The sequence below is a fragment of the Natator depressus genome, chromosome 9 (genome assembly GCF_965152275.1).
Source record: "Natator depressus isolate rNatDep1 chromosome 9, rNatDep2.hap1, whole genome shotgun sequence".
NCBI classification, from domain to species: Eukaryota; Metazoa; Chordata; order Testudines; family Cheloniidae; genus Natator; species Natator depressus.
The window spans coordinates 32113985-32128679 of NC_134242.1; the positions used below are offsets into that span (position 1 = coordinate 32113985).

The following is a 14695-nucleotide window of genomic DNA, read 5'->3' on the forward strand; positions in this document are numbered from 1 at the left end:
GGGCCTGGAGTGGGTTCCAGGGTAGCTGGTGTTACTGGATGTCCTGGCCGAGGGTTATTCTTTTGGCAGACTAAACAGTCAGCTTGTATTTGGGTAGCCAGGGGTCAGAGTCCAGAAGTCAAGAAGTATTTTTCCATTAGCTGGCTAAGGGCCTCTTTGCCGGCGTGAGTGGTTTGGTGTAGCTGCTGCAGTACTGGCCGGATCAGGCCCTTCGGCAGGAAGATTTTTTTTTCCGGAGAACGAAGCCATTCCTTTTTTTTTTTTTTTTTTTGAAGACCGAGTTTGTTAACTAGTGGGTTTTTTTGTTTGTTTTTTTTAAGAGTACTGAGGGGTTGAAAGTTCCCCCACTAATGGATAAGGGTATGCATGTGGGCATCCTCAGCTTCCGGTGGAGTCGAGGTGGCAGCATGCTTGGCTTCTCTATCCGCCCTGGCATTGCCCCTGGCCACGTCTTGATTTTTTCTTTGATGGGCTTTATAGTGCACTACAGCTACTTCTGAGGGGAGTTGTACGGCTTCCAGGAGCCGGAGAATTTGGGGCCTGTATTTGACTGGGGAGCCTTGGGCTGTTAGCATTCCCCTTTGCTTTTACAGGCCAGCATGAGCATGCAGCACCCCAAAAGCATACTTTGAATTGGTGAAAATGTTGACCCGCTTTCCCTTTGACAGTTCGAGCGCACGGGTCAGGGCTACAAGCTCAGCCAGCTGGGCAGAGGTCCCGGTGGGTAACCTCTCGGCCTCTGTGGTATCATGGAGGGTCACGACAGCATAACCCGCCTTCCTTTGCCCCTCTATGACAATGCTGCTACCATCAGTGTACCACTCATAATTTGCATTTGGGAGCGGCTGATCCTTTAAGTCCTGGTGGCTGGAGTATTGGGCATCTATGATTTCTAAACAGTTGTGTTTTTGTTCCTCTGTTTCTGGCAAGAGGGTGGCTGGGTTAAGGGTGGGGCAAGACTGCAGGGTGACCTTGGGGTTCTCTAACAGCTTAGCCTGATACTGAGCAATCTGAGCCTGGGTGAGCCAGAGCCCACCCTTGGTGTCTAGCAGGGCTCGGACCATATGGGGAGTATAGATTTGCATAACCCTTTCCAATGTTAGCTTCTTGGCTTTTTTAAGTACTAGGGCAGTAGCTGCGATCACCCGTAAACATGCCGGCCAACCCTTTGCAACCTGATCCAGTTGCTTAGAAAAATGAGCCACGGGACGTTTCCAGGTCCCCAACAACTGGGTTAGCACTCCCAGGGCCACCCCTTTTTGTTTATGCATATACAGTTGAAATGGCTTAGAGAGATCTGGCAGACCCAGGGCTGGAGCTTCCATCAGCTTTTTTTTTTAGGATTTTAAATGCCCCGTCGGCTTTTGGGGACCAGTGAAAGGGGTCATGATCCGTTCCCTTGACACAGTCATATAACGGTTTAGCCCATAGTCCAAACTCTGGGATTCAGATCCTGCAAAAGCCTGCCATACCCAGAAAAGCCCTGAGCCATTTACGAGTGCTTGGGGTAGGGACTTGACAGATAGCTTTCTTTTATTTGCTTGAAAGCTGACGCTCCCCTTGCCTTAGCTGTAACCTGATTCCGCTCTACCTCGGACAACAGGGTTCTCAGGAGGATATTACAGTTGTCCCAATTCGGCTTGTGATTACTGAGGCACCCCTTAAAGACTGAAATAAACCGGCTTGGGTTCGTGGACAATTCCCCAGCCGGTGTTTTAAAAGCTGCTAAGTCTATTGGATTGAATGGCACATGGGTGTAAACTTGCATGGTGGTGGCCTGGCGTCCGTCTGCCCCTGGGCGAGCCACAACAGTCTCGGTAATCAAAGGATAGAGTCCCGCTGAGGGGGTAATCTCTGTAACGTGAGGCGTCCTACCCTTTTAAGGTGGGTGTGTGGGGGCCGAAGGGGACACCGAATCTGCCATTACAACATTGGGGGGGTTCTGGGGGCTAACATTAGCTACTACCGGTCCTGTTGGAGTCAAATTACAGCTTTGTAGAATGTCTGTTCTATTTTTGAAAGCTATAAACGCTTGTGCATACAGATGTTTATTCCATTTACCTGTTCGCTGACAAAACAGAACTAATTGGAGGATTATTATAATTGACTGACTTTCCTGGTGGCCACCGTTCCTGGTCCTCTAGCCGATATTGAGGCCAGTCTACTGTACAAAACCTTTTTAATTTGCTTTTTGTTATTGGATTCAATTCAAACACTTTACAGTTTGCTAGAATGCATTCTAGGGGCGTGCACTGTGCCCTGCCTGTAGTACTCTGTCCCTGTCCCATATTCCCAGACGACACTGGGCGTCCCCAGGTCTTAAAAGAGAAAGTCCAGACCACTGGACTGTTCCTACCTTTTCCAAAGGACCGGTTCCTCACCGTCGCCTCCAGTTGCTTCTCCACTATAGGGGCGCGTTGCACCATTGTGCCCTCCGGGGTCGAGCAAATCGCGTCTCCTCCGAGGCCTCCCGATGAACTCACCGGTGCGCGCTGGCCGTCAGTTGTCGCCGCAATCCGTCGGCCACCTGGAGGAGTCCGGACAAGGCTATATAGCAGCCTCGAAGCCCACCCAGGGACACCAAGAACTGTTGCTGGCACAGAGTGCCCGAGGCAAGCAACAGCTGGATTTGTTGCCCGGTGTGCGTCGCGCCAATGACCACAACGGGGTGGAGAAGCAGAGAGATTTATTTGAAGCTTCAAATAGGGTGCAGGGAGACTGAGCTGTCTCAAATCCTGCAGCAGCTCATACAGATTTTAGTATATATTTTATACTTTTGCTTATTTTATTATATAAGCTTATGCAATTAATTATTTGCTGCCCCATACAATACAGTAGCCAATCAGCTAAAGCAGCCAGTTGTGTTTTTCCTCAGTAGCATTGCCCGAGCCTTGCCTTATTTGAGTCTATTTGTTACTGGTTTTTGCTAAACATTTTTGCCTTATTTGTTTGTTTCCCAGGCCGAAGCTGGCCTTGGCTGGTGAGCCGTGTGCAAACCTGTCTGTTTGTGTGCTAGCTTCTTCATGGTTATGCAGGGTCACAAAAAGTTCAAGGAGCAAAGGGGCCTTCATTTATCTGGGCATAAAGCAAGAGGGCTTCATCAACACTTGTGGTCTTCCACCCTCCCGAGTTACCTAGTGTAGTGCCCAGTGTCACCAACAACCTAAAGCCGGGTTCCAAAGAGGATGGAGCTAGGCTGTTCTCAGTGGTGGTAGATGACAGAACAAGAAGCAATGGTCTCAAGTTGCAGTGGGGGAGATCTAGGTTGGATATTAGGAAACACTATTTCACTAGGAGGGTGGTGAAGCACTGGAATGGGTTACCTAGGGAGGCGGTAGAATCTCCAACCTCAGAGGTTTTTAAGGCCCGGCTTGACAAAGCCTTGGCTGGGATGATTTAGCTGGTGTTGGTCCTGCTTTGAGCAGGGGATTGGACTAGATGACCTCCTGATGTCTCTTCCAACCCTAATATTCTATGATTCTATGACTGAACTTTTAAACTTCTTAACCCTGATAGAATTTTTAATTGAAGCACTTGCAAAATGACTGTAAATCAACATGTTCATAAAAATATGAATGTATCACCTCCCACCATCTGCAATGAGGGGTTTTGTGTTGAGTGAGTGACCCAGATTGCCACATTTTTATCTGCTCTGTCTTGGCTTTGGTTTTTCAGTTGTTGAGTGTTAGGTCAGCTGTAATGCAGGTGATTATTCAACTTGCCTATCCAATCTCAATTTCTTGCTCCAACAGCAGGCCTGTAAGAAACTCTCTGCCTGATCCATATTTTCCCCTCTCTTCTTTTCTTCCACCACTTCTACCACTTTTTTTTGATCTGAGTGGCTAGTCAAAAAATCAGTGTCTAGTAGGTTAGTCCAGTTAAGAAGATAAATTTGTGATAATGAGGTGTTTGTGATGCAGTTTTGGTTATTTAAAAACAATTTTTTGCCAAGTTTTTTGTCTCTGAACACAGAAGGAATCAAATAGCAGATAACAGCTTCTTTTGCTCATGACACCAACAAGCTTCTTTTCAGCCTGCACCCTGACCCAAAAAATCTCTTCCCCAGAATATTTTCTGCTGCTGCTTCAGGCTGTCTGCCTCACTCTTTGGTTCTCTGTGTTCTGCAGTCCTTCACACTTGGGCACACACACCCTTGCCCAAACAAAACTCAGTAAAGCCCCTGCACCCGCTCAGTTCAAAATTCCTGGGCAGGGTCTCACACCTCTTTTGTTTTATCCTCAGTCATGAGAATTGAAGGGTGTATTCACCCCCATCAATATCAGTGAAGCTTGTGATCCATGCAGTCACCAGTACCTCGGGCATGACAGTAATACTCTGCCCTCTGCTATAGGGAGGATAGTGAAACGTGACACATTGTGAAGGAAATCTGCAAGGAGGAGAGTACTGGCTTTTAGGGGGTCATGTTGCCATTGGGCCTGGGGAACCAAGTGAGTTGTCCAAGGCTCCTCTACAGGATGGCCAAAGAGCTGTAGTCTTATGGAACATAATCTTCTATCCTGTGAAGAGCAAAGCCTGCCATTCCCAAGAGCAAAGCCTGCCATTCCCAAGAGAATGATTTGGAGGAAACTGTCACTGGAAATTTGGGTAGTTTCCTAGATTCTCTGTGGTTTTTCCCATATTAGGACAGCATGTGGCCCTGCATGTGTGTATATAAAAACATATAATCACAGCAGCTTAGGAAATCCAAGCAGACTAAGATCCCATGGGGATGCTTTTGGAAATAACTGTTTTCCAACTTCAAATGTTTTTATTACTAAATCTGACTAATATTGATAGCAGGGGTGGGCGAACTACGGGAGCGGGGTCTTGGGCTTGCCCCACTTCACGCATGCCATGGCTCCACAGCTCCCGGAAGCAGCAGCATGTCCCCCCTCCAGCTCCTAAGTGTAGAGGCAGCCAGGGGGCTCCGCACACTGCCCCCGCAGCTCCCATCGGCCGTGAATCAAGGCTGGTGGGGGCGGTGCATGTAGATGGGGCAGCGTGCAGAGCCACCTGGCCGTGCCTCTGTGTAGGAGCCAGAGGAGGGACATGCTGCTGCTTCTGGGAGCTGCTTGAGGTAAGCGCCATCCGGAGCCTGTGCCCCTGACCCCCTCCACCGTCCCAACTCCCTACCCCAGCCCTGAACCCCCTCCTGCCCTCCGAACCCCTCAGTCCCACCCTCCTGCACCCAAGAACCAGCCCTGCCAGCTGCAGCCCTCACACCCGCACCCCAACCCCCTGCCCCAGCCCAGAGCCCACTCCTGCACCCTGAACTCCTCATTTTTGACCCCACCCCAGAGCCCACACCCCCAGCCAGCCCTCACTCCCTCCCCACCCCCAATTTCTTGAGCATTCATGGCCCGCCATACAATTTCCATACCCAGATGTGGCCCTCGGGCCAAAAAGTTTGCCCACCCCTGATCTATAGTGTCTGCTACTATGGCAGCTTGATGTTTTTAATTACAAAAAAAAAATCACAAAATGAAATCATGTTAATCAGATGTTAATCAAAATAAATGCATCTTTCATCATGCCATGAAGATTCACAGACTTGGGCTCTGGCATGGAGTCAAAGGGAACAGATCATAAGTCCTTAATCATAGTCCTTGACCCAGCCTTGGAGAGTTCAAACTAATGTTCAAATCAAATTGTAAGCAATTTCCAGCTAGTCTTAACTGTTAGAACTGGTTATAGGATATCTCTGATAACTGTGTTCAAGAATTCAGGGCTACAAAGATAATATAAGCTTAGTGGATTGCACTGGAAACCAGTGAAAAAACATGACCACAAGTGGTGGTTTTGGGGAGATGGGTTCCAAATTACAAAATACAAGGCAACTAAGTCTTATCCACATTAAGGATCAAAACCGATTGATGCAGTTTTAGCCCCACTGTAAAAGGAGCCTAATGTGTTGTGTTTTATGCAACCACGCTTATTCTGTAATCCTTAACTGTCTACACTACAAATGCTTGCTGATATAGCTATACCAGAAGAGTGCAGTAAGGGAGACCCAGCATAAGCCAACAGGATTTCTTTTGTGGGCATTGCTTAGCCACCTTACCCCGTACTACATTAGCTAAGCTGACAGAAGCACTCTTCATCAACACAGCTATTCTAGCAGTGTAGATGCAGCTATGTCAGCTAGGCAGCGTGACTTTTTTTTTTTTAACATGTTCCTAGGCAGCATAGTTATGCCAGCATAACTTTGTAGTGTACACACTGAGGACCTGTAAAATTTCACAAACTAATCTGGCTTAGGTCTGGTCAGCATTTTGATAAGTGACCTCGAAGGAAGTTATAAGTATTGTTTCAGTCAGGACACCAAAATGGTAAGTTTTAGAAATACTTAAGCCTAGATTACACTAGAAAAGGTTTGCTGGTATAGCTCTACTGACAAAAGCCCTCGTGTAAAGAGTTATACTGACAAAAACATGCTTTTGCCAGTATGCTTATTTTGTTTGAGTGGTCTATTGAAAACTGCATTGGAATTGTAGGCTGTCACTGTAATTTGTAAAGAATTTCCTGGTCCAGCTTGAAGGCTGTGGGGATCTGCAGGAAAGCATGTGATCAGAGTCTTTTCTGCAGCCAGTTAGCTTAGAGTAAGGTGGGGTGAGCTTTAGGGAGCAGCCTGCTTTGTTTGTTTTTGGGATTTTTGTAGTGGTGGTCTGAATTCTGGAGATAGTGTTTCTCTTGCTGGAAGGTTGCAATGCATTTGTTTATCTGACTTCTCTGTATGTATGCTGTGAACATAACAGGATGAGGACCCTATATAAGCTATACCAGCAAAAGCATTATTTTGCCAGTATGTCTATACTAGTGTTTTCACCATTATAGAAATGTTATTTTTTAAAATAAAAGTCACACCCCTAATCGACATTACTAACAAAAGTTTTAAGTATAGACCTGGCCTGATTCAGTAATTGACACTTTTCCCTCTGGTTACAGATGTGGCATTAAGGGATACTATGCTAATGAAGGTGTTTTCATTCAGAGGAGACTTAAGAGGTTCTGATGACTACTTGTGTTGATTAAATATCCCATTGCATTTTATTAAGTGTCCTTGCCAGCTTCCAATTCCATACATTTCCAGTTGGATACAGTATTCTTTACCTTTGACCCTAAACTGCTGCTGTTGTGTATTGTTTGGAACAGCTAGGATGTTCCACTCAAAAGGTGGCTGCAATACAATAGTTGAAGTGATCTCTGAGAGTGGGGTTGGGGCTCAGTGATTTTGTAAAACACTTTGATCCTCATAAAAGGTGCTGTTAAACTGCAGAGCATTAATATAGTTGAATGAACAACATGAATGTACTAACTGGGGGGGAAAGTGACTTTGTATAATTTTTATCTTGACCCTATGAATTCAAGAGAATTGCCAGATTGTGACTGGTGAGGTACAAATTATGCCCTACATCACAGACAGTTGCCCCATTCACGCTTACAGGGATGGCATAAGGGGGATCCACCTAGGTATCCCAGAAGTATTAGAATGGCTTTTGAATATCAAGATTCAATAATAACCTCAACCTGTTGCTTTTCAAATGGCATACAAAAGAAGACGACCATAGCCTTAACATAAATTTACGGATAGAACTAAACAGATACAATGCCAACTGTTTCTTTTTATTTCTATTTTATTTATTTTTCTAATGGATAGCTGAATAAAAGACAATTTTATGCCTTAATATTACTAAGGTTTAAGTCATGTTAATCGTGAATGCATTTTGCATTAGGATTCTGCTTCCAAAATGATGGAACTATCTCTTCTACCCCTTCACCTTTTTCACTACATTATGCATTAATAAACAAGTGTAAGTCACATCAGTATAATTACTCGTTTGTTTTACCTGTGACATAATTAAAAATCACTGGTTTTTCCCTCTTCTAATTAGGTATCACAGTTCACTCACAATGTCAATCCTTTTTCCGCCTTTGGAATAGTCAGTATTATTATTATGCATCACAATTAAAAGATGTGATCAGCTGGGTTTAACAGTAAGACATCCAAACATTCGAACAAGCCTGGAGTTCAGATATAACTATTCATAGTAATTGTTAGGCTAAAAAGAAGTTTAGGTCACCAAAAATAGTCACCCATTCATCCAGACCGCCTTAGTAGCTTTGGACAAATTTTCTAAATTCCTCTCCCTTAGCTACATTTTTTAATAATCAGGAATTTATCTCTAGGAAATATCAGAGTGACTACTTGTTGTGGGTAGTAGCTGAGATTACTCAGTTTGGAGAGCTGTTCTTAACTCCTGATTCGAAATCATACCAAGAGGTATGTTGTAATGTAAATATAAAAATCTTATATTTTCAATATTAAGTCAAAATTTTATTTTGAAATCTGGGCATATGAGGGAGCGCTAGCTAAATCTTTAACCACATTTGAGGATTTGACCCAGGAGCAAGCAGGAACACCAGGTTTAATTTCTAAGGCATATATAATTTTGAATGAAAAAGATGTTAAGAAAACAACAACCTAGCTGAAAAGACTGGAGACGGATTTGAACAAATAAATTGATCAAAATGAATGGATCTTTATCTGGGGAAAGGAGATATACATCATCAATTTGTGCAGCTCATAATGAACATTTGTATAAATTACTGAAAAGATGGCATTTGGCTCCAGTTAAGATCCATCATATTTTTGCTACTAGGAAGGTATTGTTGGAGGGACCATATAGGGAAAGGGGAACATATTTGCAGATACAGTCGTTGTACCCAGAAATTAAATGGTTTTGGGAGAAAATAATTAGAGATTAATCTTATGACAAAATGCCAGCTTCCTAGAGATCCCCTGACCTGCTTATCTAATGCCCAGTAGAGGATTTACATTTTAAACAGAATGACAAATTATTTTGTTTAGCAGCTAGATTTGTATTGCACATTATTGGAAACGTGACCACCTCCTCCTATGAAATTGTGATATAGTAAAATATGGACTGTCTTTGTAGTGGAGAAGCTTTCACACCAAGTACGTACACAAAATGGTGCCAGAAAGAGGATAGATATTTAGAAATTTAGTCACCCTTTCTATCAGAGGAGGAGGGCTTCCCAGCCAGCAAGCCAGAATCTTTTAGCCAGATCTGTACTTATTGAGGGACAGGTTAGTATTCAATGTATGATGTAGTATGTTAACATTTTATTGTAACTTTGCCTTAAGTTTTTTTGTTTTGTTTGTTTTTTTAATCTACTGATTTTTGGGTACCCAGTTTGTGTATCATGGGATAGTTAAGTAATAGCTATTCCAGGGTATATCCCCCGTAGACAAGCAAATTTATAAGAAACTGAAAATCGGGTCTTAATGGGAAGTGTCAGGTAGTGTTAATAATAGGCAGTGCTACCATCCCTTTCTTTAATGGTCAATGTGTGTATAGATACAGTGAATACATAAACTCTTTACACCACACCATTATCAGGATGACTTTGGAATGGCTGCATTACTTACACATAGCAAACCCATGAATGAATTATTCAGGTCATCCCAAAAAAGTATTGATAAAAATCTTTATACCCCATGCCACAATCATGTATTTTGTGTAAATCATGCTATAGCCTCGTTACTTCACAAATGTTACGGTTTTGTTGAAACTCCATAAGTTCCTCCACCTTTAAAGACAGGTCTCTTAATTACTGAAAGCCCAACTTATACAGAGGCACCATAAAAGCAGAAAAAATAACTTAAAATAGCTTTCTGTATCTGAAAATTTCACTTTGAAAGACTTATCTGGGCACTTTCCAAAACTGTGGATCCCACTGGGAAGGGGGAACATCCTCTTTCCATTAGTAGATTTGAAACCCCTATTGCTAGGTGTGAGAGTTGTTACACTAGTTTGGGGATTTTACTTTGCCTTGTGAAAAGATCCTACTTTCATAAAGTTGGTTGGGGAGACAGCGCCCCTTCCCCAACTGGCTCTTTCTACTCTCCATTTTCCTGTGACTGTTCATGATTCTTACCGGTCACTTTATCAGCTTGCTCTGGTCTATTTTTAATGGAGAAATAGAGTATAGGGGAAAGCTAGCTGACTTCTCAGAGGTGTAACATTACAACTGTATATTACAAAAATTGATTTGTATAAACTAGCAGAGCACGTAACACTAAAAATAAGGTGTATCAGTCTATAGACATTTCTTCATATTACACAGTCATTTCACTCAGGTCATTTGAGCCCGATTTGCTTATCTTCATTCAGATTTTTTTATTACATGAATAACTGATGTGACAATACTTTCAGAGGCAACAGACCTGAATATTAATATATTAAATGTTCTTAACTGCTTTGTTTGCTAGTGGTCTCTTTTGCAGGACTATGAGAAGATTTCTGCTCAGGAAGGGGTATAACACAAATTAGGTAGTTTTCTATTTTACTATTTTCTGGTGAATCAGGAAAGGAATTCATAATTATATCCTTTAGATATGATCTAGAATCTCCCCTAAGCTCTAACCAGTTCTTTTTTAAAATTGATTCCTTTCTTCGATTATATACTCCCCGTCTGAAAAGTAAAATTCGACTAGCCCCTACTGCTTCAACTGTACTGTTTGACTCTATACTACCCCACTATATGTGTGTATAGTGTGTGTGTGTGTACACAAAGTAAATAAACAGTACAGCATGTGTCTATCTGTGCCAACAGACCTAGACCACTGTGATGTCAGAGGTAACTCAGCCACTCAGTATACTTACTATACAGCTAATTTGCAGGCAACAATTGGTTGTAATGAGTCAGTGATAGGAAGGAGACTGCACAGATCATGGATTACTTGGTCCAAGGGCTACAGTTCTTCAAACGTTGATTTGCCACTCATACAACTCACTTCAAACTCCAGTGCAACCCACACACCCAAACAAATCAACACAACCACCCACATAACAATCACACATCATAACCCCAAACACACACACACACACACACACACACACACACATTCTTCGTAACACCTACCCCTTATTCACCACCTACACAAATTGATCAAAATTCTCCAGCACAACCCTTCAGACGCAAAACACAACCACCCCCACAACGCAACCAGCACACGCAATAACCCCAAACACACACAGGCCCGCAGTGCAGCACCCTCCCTCCCCCCAAACAAATCAACACAAATCTACCCCCAGAATCTATTTGCTCACCCAAGTCATTAGTTTACAGTTGCTTGGAGCTGGCATCCTGAGGAGCTGCCTACTGGTGGAGTCAGGCAGCCTGGAGAGTTCCTGGGCATGAAATCTGCAACCTTCCACCCTCACCATAAACTTGAGCAGCAAAGCAACAGATCATCGCATGTTTATTTATAAATCCACAATTTTGCCATAAGCCTGTTTTAAAAACAAAAACAACTTTGCTGTGTGCCCAGAAGGTTAATACGTCCTGGTTCTAGAAGACCAAGGGGATTGTGGGTGAAACGGAGAAACTCCAGCTCTCTTCTGTTTAACTTGAGGTGCTCCAACTCAAGTGCCTGTCCAAACAGCTGGGGCTCTTGAGCAAACTAAGCAGTCCTGGGATAAGAGAGAAGTTCCTTTCATGGATCAGTAACTGGTTAAAAGGGTATGAATAAGTGGTCATTTTCAGAATGGAAAGAGGTAAATAGCAGCGTCCCTGAAGACTCTGTACTGGGACCTGTGCTGTTCAACGTATTCATAAATAATCTTTAATGGGGGATAAACTGTTAAGTGGCAAAGTTTGCAGACAATACTAAATTACTCAAGATAGTTAAGTTTGAAGCTAACTCTAAAGAGTTACAAAGGGATGTCACAAAACAGTGACTGGGCAACAAAATGGCAGATGAAATTCAATGTTGATGAATTCAAAATACTGTACATTTTGAAAAAAATAACCCCTACTCTACATACAAAAGGATGGGGTCTAAATTAGCTGTTACCACTTAAGAAAAAGATCTTGGAGTCATAATCTAGAGTTCTCTGAAAACCTCTGGTAACAGAAATAGCTAATAGAATGTTAGGAACCATTAGGATAGGGATAAATAAGACAGAAATTATCACAACGCCGTTCTCTAAATCCATGGTATGCCCACCCCTTGAATACTGTGTGCAGTTCTGGTCGCTCCATCTCAAGGTACATTAGAATTAATAAAGGTATAGAGAAGGGCAGCAAAAATTATTAGGGGCATGGAACAGCTTTCATATGAGGAGAGATTACAAAGACAGACTGTTTAGTTTAGAAAAGAAACGACAAATGATAGTGGTCTGTAAAATCATGAGTGGTATGGAGAAAGTGAATAAGGAAGTATTATTTACTCCTTCACATAGCACAAACCAGGGATCACCCAATGAAGTTAATAGGCAACAGGTTTAAAACAAACATGAGGAAGTACGTCTTCATACTATGCACAGTCAACCTATGGAACTCATTGCCAGGGGATGTTGTGTAAGGCCAAAAGTATACCCGAGTTCAAAAAAGAATTATATAAATTCATGGAGGATAGGTGCATCAGTGGCTATTAGCCATGCAACCCCATGCTTTGGGTATCCCTAAATCTCTTACTGCCACACGCTGGAACTGGATAACGGGATGGATCACTTAATTAATGCTTCATTCTCTCTGAAGCATCTGACACTGGCCACTGCTGGAAAACAGGATACTGGGCTAGATGGACCATTGGTCTGACCCAGTATGGTCATTCTTATGTTCTCCTCCAAGATCCCCACACTGCTGTAAGACAGCACTTTTTATGGTCTTGTAGTTTGTGGCAGTGTGCTCACCCAGAATCTGGAAGGCAGATTCCCTCTCGCACTGAGTTGCGATAACAACCTGCTTGAGAATGGCTAAGTTTACCTCTGATTAGTTTTCACTCTTGCATTTTGCTAAAGGATTGGTATTTATAAGCAGCCCAGTTAGCAAGTGGGTGAAATGGTTGCTCATGCCTGCTGGGCTGCAAACCTCTGTTGCTTCTTTATGTATTGCAACAAAGCCTGTTAGGTTGCAGCCACAACTTTTTGTTGGCCCACAGTCTGTGTTTGTTATGGTAAGGCTGTGGTCTGTGTGCTCTTGTTGCTGCTGTTGTTTTTCAGTTAGCCATTTCAGAATGTTTTTCATTTTCACTCTGTGCAGATCATGTCTGCAAAACCCATTTCTTGTACCAAATATATATAGGCTGAGACCCAAATTCTCAGAGGTATTTAGGTTCCTAGTTTCCATTGAAATCAGTGAAAGTTAGGAGCCTAAATACCTTTGAGGATCCAGGCCTCTGTGTCTCCCCATTCTCACCAGAGCACAGAGAACCTCATTCATTGTCCAAATTTACCCTCCTCCCTGGGCTTGGCTTTATTTATTTGTAAGTAAAACATAAACCTCGTTCTAAGCTTTTTCCCTTTGCATGGGCAGTTCTAGAAGTTATTCTCTCCCAAAGGTCACTGCCTATCAACCTTATATTAAGGTTTGTGGCAGGTATGGCTCATTAACTCAGAGACAGTTTCTCTGCAGGGTTCAAACACTTGTTGTCATGGTGGATCAGCAGATTTCTGCCATCCTGTTACAGTGAGGTTTTTTATTTAATAAAATACATATTTATATTCTGAATTATTGATAATTTTTGGTTGGGGGAAGGTTGCGAGGTGAGGGGGCTGATGAAGGGGTGGGAAGAGGAAAGGAAAGGGGAGGAGAGAGAGAGGGTAGTTGGAGGAAAGGAAAGATATCATTATGAGAAGATGGAACAAAGGAGATGAAAAGATGAGATGTATGGTGGGCATGCAATACATGGGTTAAGGCAAGAAGTTAACCCAAGCACCAGTCAATGAGGAAAATTCAATAAAGCGCGTCAAGATATTACAAGCTGATGAGTTTTCAGTTGACTAAAATGGCAGAGAAGACTAGGAGATGGTGGGAAAACCTGGCCCTTTTCTCTATGCTTCTGGGTTGGGCTGGGTCTACATGTAATTATTTGATGTTTAGGTACCATGATATGTGTTGAAAATACATAAATTAATATAATCCTTTTTACTTCTAACTTGCATAGAATCCAGCCACACTGTATAAATACATTGCTAAAATGGTCAGAAGAGTAAGACTTAAAGTTAGCGTTTACACTGAGATAATTAGGCTTCAAAGTTAGCTCCCACTGAGATTAATTGTGGCAGTCCAACCCCCATTTTACAGGAATTGTTTCAGATGCACTGTAGTATTCACATTGAAAAGGTTATCTTTGTGCCCAATAGGGTTGGAAACATAATCTGTGTTTAAAATGAAAGCTAAATTCTGCAGAAGCTGACAGGGACACTAGAGAAGAGGCAGAATGGCATTCTTACAACCAATTCTAGATTCAGAATAAGCAAAACAAAAAATGTTAAAAAGCCCTCTCTAGTTCTTAATATATTTTTTCCCATATTTGTATGAGATGGAAATACAAGAAATTATTAGTTCCTAACAGAGACAAGTAAACAATTATTAGTTTCATAATTCAATATAAATGTTCTCTTAAAAGTGTCAGTTTAATCATTCTCTTGTTATAAATGTTGCAATAACATTTTGTGGTGAATATCTTCATTAAATATTAGTAGTTAAAAGAGGAGAAAAATTCAACCACAAGTTCTTGAGCTTGATGTAGGGATTTCACTGCATGAAATCCATCATCTGTTGTTCAGGAGCTCAGATTAGATGACATAATAGTCTCTTTTGGTCTTAAAATCCATTAATCTATAAAATAGACTATAGTAAATTCTAAAAAAAGGCATCTTAA

At 42.3% G+C, this 14695-nt stretch overlaps 1 protein-coding gene and 1 long non-coding RNA gene across 4 annotated transcripts in view; one reads left to right on the top strand and one right to left on the bottom strand.

Annotated features, from left to right (window-relative positions):
• TFDP2 (transcription factor Dp-2) overlaps positions 1–14695 on the top strand; it is a 152086-nt gene that overhangs the window by 51281 nt on the left and 86110 nt on the right. The window lies entirely within an intron of this gene.
• Positions 1–14695, bottom strand: part of LOC141993968 (uncharacterized) — a 125313-nt gene that overhangs the window by 728 nt on the left and 109890 nt on the right. The window contains exon 6 of the long non-coding RNA XR_012640981.1: positions 2357–2527. This is a non-coding gene — a long non-coding RNA (uncharacterized LOC141993968). The remainder of the gene's footprint in view (positions 1–2356; positions 2528–14695) is intronic.